Below are 7,208 nucleotides of genomic sequence, written 5' to 3' on the forward strand. Positions count from 1 at the left end.
TATATATATATATATATATATATATATATATATATATTGTGTGTGTGTGTGTGTGTGTGTGTGTGTATTCAACATGTAGTGCTCTAGTTTACCTACTTTTCTTGCTTACCAACTTAAAGTTGTATATACACATAAATACACGCATATTTACTTTTTACACAGGAAATTTGTCAGAGTAAAATATGAATGTTAAAATGTACAGTTGCATTTAACAATCAACCTTTTTTTTAGACAGTTATGATGCGACTTGGAATTCTTTAAACTGTACTTTGTATTTGATAAGGCGTGGAACACCCACATGCGATTGTTAGCGCATGACGTCACACATGATCGGCGGGCAGTTCATGGGAAGCAACGTCAGCAAATCTCTTAGAAATTTAGCTTATATGAATGAACTTGTATTTAAAAATTAGGAGTTCCAACAAGTTGAGATATACAGCGTTAGAAGGAGTGGCTGTTAATTTCAAATAGTTTATTTTTTATTCTCCTTTAGTAAATAAAGTTTGGAATTTCCCTGATAAAATTTAAAATAAGACACAAACTTGTCGCTAGAGGGCGAAACTTATTAATTGTGTTAAACATAGAAAATTGCAAGGGGTTTAGAGGAAGAAGAGAAGTGATTGTTGCTCAATTATTGGTTATAAAGTCACTTACCACACCGTCTACATTATTTTTAAGATTTTCCAACTACAAAACATTTACAGAATTCAATATTTCTTAGTTCCAAGAAACACATGCCTAAAGTAACTTAAGGCGGTAGAGCTAAACGTTTGAATTATAGTTTTAAATTATTAAAGTACATTCCATTGTGAGTAACCGACTCTGCCCGATACCATGTTGAAATACTGACGTCAAAATGAATACAATTTTAAATGTTTGAAACCTAAGCCTTCCAAAAGAAAATATGCACATTAATTATTAATTTCCTACGGAAAAAAAAAAAAGAACATTAGTATTGTTAGGTGAAATATGTACTTGTAAAATACGTTTGGTGGCTAGGTGTACCCTAGTGGTTAACGTGTCAGGCCAAGAACCAAAATTAAAACCTACCATCCCGCTCAAAACGCTGCGCAGTTTCAGCTGTGGGGGAGTTATAAATGTGACAGTCAATCCTGTTATTCGATCATGAGTAGACGCATATTTAGCGGCGGGTATTGCTGACTGGTTGGTCTCCTTCTGTTCAGAAGATTTTCATTAAAGATGACTATGCCTGAACCATAGGAGTTTCTGACCTGGCCGTTCAGCCCGTCTTGCATAAGGTGCCGTTAACGTCTAAAAAAGTGGAGTGTTAGTTAGAAGAACATAGGACCCACATGAAGACGTTGTTGATTTGTTTTGTATTGTTTATTGTTAAGCGCAAAGCTACACAGTGGGTTATCTGTGCCGTACCCACAACGGGTACCCAAACTTATAAATCTTAAGCCTCACCGCTAAGCTAGTGTATGTGGGGTGGGGGTGGGTGAAGATTGTTTGGTTTGTTTTGAATTTCGTGCAAAGCTATACGAGAGCTATCAGCGCTAGCCGTCCCTAATTTAGCAGTGTAAGACTAGAGGGAAGGCAGCTAGTCATCACCACCCACCGCCAACTCTTGGGCTACTCTTTTACCAATGAATAGTGGGATTAGCCGTTACATTATAACGTCCCCACGGCTGAAAGGACGAGCATGTTGGTGTGACAGGGATTCAAACCCGCGACCCTCAGATTGCGAGTCGAGCGCCCTAACCACCTGGCCATGTCGGGCCTGGGGGTGAATAAGTTGTGTTGGTGAAGTAGTCCACAGTACAGTGAAGCTACTTACAATTATACCTTTAACTTTTACACTTAACGGGATAATTATAGAGAGCAGGGCTCAGAAGTTCACTCAATGAAACACATATGTAATATGACAAAAATACACAAATGACGCAACAAAAGCGCTTCTATTCCTTCAACCAAGCAAACACAACGAAATGTCCTTTTTATTCTCACTATAAAGTTTGTCTACAAACTTAAAAAGTGCAACTTGCACGAGCGTGAACAAGTCAAAAGTTTCCAAAGGAATAAATTACAAAATACTGGTTTACTTTACAGTCGTAAAGGCTGGATTATTAACATAGTCTATAAATAATGCAGGAATTTTAAAAGAACGTCATGTATATGTTAGTCTGAAATGGATAAAACAAAATCTACATACCTGCAATTCGAGGATAAATTCTCTTTTTTTATTCTTACAATAGTATTTTGCAAATATATGAACATTATGGGGGTTGGGAAGATAACTTTAGGAAATATGTTTTACTTATCACACGGAACTGTACGTTGCTCGTTGTTTATTTGATTTATATCTTTTTTCGTTTCACCGGGAGCAAGTGTTTTCCCGAACGGCTGTAGACGGCTACGGATGCCTGTATATACGGCTACGAACGGCTGTAGACGGCTACGCGGTAACCTTAAGGGTGTTGTGCTTGAGTATCCATATCCCATAGCTACCGGACCGGATTATATCGGAGATGCTTGTTTCAAGTTAAGCAAAAAGCTAGACAATGGGCTATCTGTGCTCTGCCCTCCACGGGAATCGAAACCTGGTTTCTATCGTTGCAAGTCCGCAGACATACCGTTGTGCCACTGGGGGGTGGTGGTGGTGGGGGGGCAATATATCGGAGAACTAACGTGGTCTTCATCCACGACATTCAAGAACTAACCAACATTCAAGAAGGGTGGTAGAGGTCCAGGGTGTACCTAATCCTCCTAGGTCACTTAACCAAAAGAACGATCAGAGATTTTCGTTTCCGATTTTTGGGTATTATTTTCACTTTATTTGTGAGACTTCTATTTAATAAACTGTGTATGCTTATCGCTATGTGGGTCCTACTTTTTTCCACATACCTCTCTTACTAGGGTACATTTCATCATCCCTAGACTGGTACTCTTTATTTGGTTATTCTATATTTCGAAGCTTTATAATTTTCACCTAGTTGTCTGGAGCACACATACATAAATATACACTAAAAATATGTTTTAAATATAACATTATTAATAGTTTTAGTGGATAAAATTACCGTTGTTACTTTTTCCCAACACGATTACTAGTGTTGATGTTTTGCATTTAAAAAATGCTGGTGAACAATATAAAAACGTTTAAAACACCAGACAGGTGAAAAAAATAACAATAAACGTAACATACTACACACGACACGCGCACAGCGTTATGGTGGTTTTAAATTCCGGCGTTAGACCCTCCAGTGTCACAAGCTGAAACGGGTTATGTAAAGTAAAAATATTAAAATATAAGTCACGATTTTTATGTGAATTATGACATATAATTTGGTTATGAGGTCACATCAAACTATGTGTAAAGACATTTTTCTTTACGTAATTACAATTATAGAAATGGTATATTTTTAATGCTACAAATACTTCTGAACGGTAAACACGTATAAATTAAAACTAGGTAAAACAACAATCTCTCCACTCACTTGTTATTTTCCTGCTGCCACCTAGTGATAAGAACTAGAAGTGCTTGTTATCAGCTGCAAAACGCTTCTCTTGAAGTCTCAAGGGTGAAAATGACGAGACGATACAGTAGTGAACATATTAATAAACTCACTATACGAATCAGACTGTAAGATTGATGTCACGGAAGTTACGTCACCTTTTCCTGTGACGTGCTTGTGGTCGAGACTCGAGAAGGAGAATACCAAATACAGTCAGAATTGGTGGACTAACCGGGATTTGTTTATTTGTGAAAATATTTCATCAACAGCTAAGTAAACAGCTAGCAGCATGAATCATTTTAGAATGTTTTTTAGGATATAAAACTTTAGAATTCACGTTTATATAACTATTGTGATTATTGCTAACGCGTGTTTCCCAACTGCTTCATTTTGTTATTCTAGTTAGAAAACAAGAGGGAATCCTCGATAGCCGCGGCACTTGAAATTCTTTTAGGCGAGATTAGAGTAAATTAATCTACGAGACGTTTGTTTCCTTTTTTATTAGCTATATTTTTGTGCACCAGAAATACCAAGCGTGGGGCACGTATATACCCGATTCGATTTTATTACTCATCCGGATCTCTACCAACCTAACCTCAAATTGAAATTATTTTAGGCAGAATTAGAATAGATTAATCTATGAGACCTTGGGCGTGATCAAACACATCAATCGAAAGGGTTTGATCTAATGAGTCGAAAATTGTAATTGGATCTCAAATCGGTCAAGAGATGACGGAGCTATGAGCTAAAAGTTTGTACTTGAAAAACAAAACATAGAGCCGTTCTATGAGCCGTTATGCCGCGGCTGAAAACAAACCATACTATATTCAACACCTTGACATTTAGCGATTAGCCTATACATTAGTTTTATCATTACCATCTACGAAAATCTTATAATAACGCTTCGATATATATGCCAAAATATTAGTAAGGCAAGAGGTAGATGAGAAGATAGACGCTGGTAGATATATTTTATGTTATTTCTGAAAGTTGTGATATTGATATTTCGGTTTGAACAATGATACCATACAATTTTCAGCTTGAAATTGTTCTATTTCGTCTTCATTATAATTTGTTAGTTTCTTGTTAAGCACAAACCTGCACAATAGATCATTTGTGCTCTGCCCACCGCAGGTATCGAAAGTTGAATTTTAGCGTTGTAAGCCGTGAGATTTATCACTGATCCACCGGGGGGCTCCTTCATTAAAATGCCAGGTGTTCTTGTGAATTTTTCCTACTTTGTATTTTTTTTTTTTTTTTAGTGGGCAAAGGTTGACTTTCTTTAGCTTTATTAGTCAGCTTGGGATTGTACAAAAATTCACTTGTGTCCATCTTTGTATAAATAAGAGAACACTGTTTCTGGAAAAAGCCCGTTATGGGAGTCAAGATCATTTTTTAATCTGACGAAGTTTTAATGAACATGAACAACACAGAGCAATAAACGAGAAATTTTTCTTTCTTTTTTACCAGCTTATTTATTTTATTACCATAATTAGTTGTTCACTTTTTCAACAACATTGTAACACCAAATTGTTAAACAAATTAACAGTGTGTTAATGATCGTTGTATTTCTGGAGTGATATTGTTGTATCACATGGTTTTGCCCCCCAGTGGCACAGCGGTATATCTACGGACATACAACGCTATAAACCTGGTTTCGATACCCGTGGTGGGCAGAGCATAGATAGTCCATTGTGTAGTTTTGTGATTAATTACAAACAAACAAATTCTATGTCTTTTTTGTCTTTTTTTTTTTTTACATTTACCAAAAAAAAAAAAAATTTCCTTTAGCGAGAAGGAAATTATCGTAACGCGATGGGCGTGTCCTTTGTGTCTAGAACTATCTCCAAAGTTTACGAAGCGGTTTGAACCATATATAAAAAGTGAGTTACACTATAGAGTTAGTTAGACAGTCAATTTAGTGAATTCCATATGCAGTATTTAGTCAGTTTGTTTGTTACTGGTTGTCAGCTAATTAGACCAATGCCATGAATATTGAGATTGTGTTTCAGCAAAGAAAGAGAAATACGAAATTAGCATTGAAATGGAATTTTTTAGACGCAGTTTGTTTGTGAAATTAAGCTTGTTAGTGAATGTAAACTTGGAACTTAAAAAAAATAAAATATTTCTCTTATCGTTAAGTGGATTTCACTTTCCATTATTGTTTTTTTTTTATCGGATACGAAAAGAACCGTCCCCGGTGGAATAGAGGTAAATCTACGAACGTACGACGCTAAAATCTGTGGTTCGATTCCAGAAGTGGACGGAGAAGATAGCCCAATGTGGCCTTGCTCTAAAACAAACAAACATACGTGTTCGAAATTGAAAATTTAGTAGAAATGGAAAGAATATCAAGAAGAGGGAGGCTTGTTTGTTTTTTGAATTTCGCGCAAAGCTACACGAGGGCTATCTGCGCTATCCGTCCCTAATTTAGCAGTGTAAGACTAGAGGGAAGGCAGCTAGTCATCACCACCCACCGCCAACTCTTGGGCTACTCTTTTATCAACGAATAGTGGGATTGACCGTCACATTATAACGCCCCCACGGCTGAAAGGGCGAGCATGTTTGGTGGGACGGGGATTCGAACCCGCGACCCGCAGATTGCGAGTCGAGCGCCTTATCCACCTGGCCATGCCGGGCCTATAAGAGGGAGGCAAAAAAATTGGAAGAAAGAAACTTAAAATTAAATGACGATCATGAAGGTAGAGATAAAAATTATAAGAAACAGACATAAATTTAAGAGAGGGGTCATAAGAACGAGACATATAATTTATAGAATAATCCAGAAATCAGTTTGATCACAGAAAAAATCGGGCACACCATAGCAAATGTACAATATGATTACGATAACAAAAATTAAAGAAGTACAAAACAACAAAGTAAAAAAGAAAGGAAGTACGAAAGTATATAAATGAAGTACAGATTAGTTATAACAAAAAAAATCAAAGAAGTAAAAAAACGAAGAACAAAACCACATCAATGAGAAATACAAAAGGACATCAATGGCAGGATAAAATATTTAGAAACTGAACAAAACACACACCTCTCTCTACAGCTGCTCAATAATTACACCTTCCGACATCAATAACTGTTTCTTATGGAATAGGAGCGTCTGTCTCATCTACACTTCTTACTGTTACTGCTGTACCGAACTGAGATATAACATTACTTTGTCAAGTTACAGAACAGTTGTTTGTGTGCTTGTTATTAAGTGCAAAGCTACACATTGAGCTATCTGTGCTGTGCCCACCACGGGCATCAAAATCTCGTTTTTGGCGTTATAAGCCTTCATGTTTACCGCTGAGCCAAAGCATAGCAGGCGAATTCAATAACATTGCTCAATCAAACAAACCAACAGACTATGATTGAAGGATACATATGAGACATACCAGACACAGTTTGAAAGTATTTACAAAGTGAATGGGTGGAATAATTAGCATCAAACTGTTCTTCATTTAAAAATGGCAAACTTTATCAAGTATTAGGCCATAGTATGCACGTTATCTAGCAGAGTTGGAGTGTTACGTTAAAGATTAGTTTCCAAAGAAAGTTAGGAGTATAGTCAAAAATAAAGACGAGACTTTAGCTGAAGTTGACGAACAGTTGGATAGAAGTGCCCAACTATTTTATCCAAATGTTGAATGTGAAATAAAGATTTCAATGGCACATGGCTAATTCATAGATGTGTACATCTTTAAAGGAAGATGGGTTTAAAATAAGACCCAAAACTCGAGC

General features: G+C 36.6%; 1 protein-coding gene across 1 annotated transcript in view; it reads right to left on the reverse strand.

Annotated features, from left to right (window-relative positions):
• The window catches only part of LOC106478593 (filamin-A-like), a 129,916-nt gene extending 126,359 nt beyond the window's left edge, over positions 1-3,557 (reverse strand). The window contains exon 1 of the mRNA XM_022382204.1: positions 3,456-3,557. The gene's annotated coding sequence lies outside the window, so the exon portion shown is untranslated. The remainder of the gene's footprint in view (positions 1-3,455) is intronic.
• Positions 3,558-7,208: the final 3,651 nt, after the last annotated feature.

This window comes from Limulus polyphemus, unplaced genomic scaffold (assembly GCF_000517525.1).
Source record: "Limulus polyphemus unplaced genomic scaffold, Limulus_polyphemus-2.1.2 Scaffold230, whole genome shotgun sequence".
Classification (NCBI taxonomy): domain Eukaryota; kingdom Metazoa; phylum Arthropoda; class Merostomata; order Xiphosura; family Limulidae; genus Limulus; species Limulus polyphemus.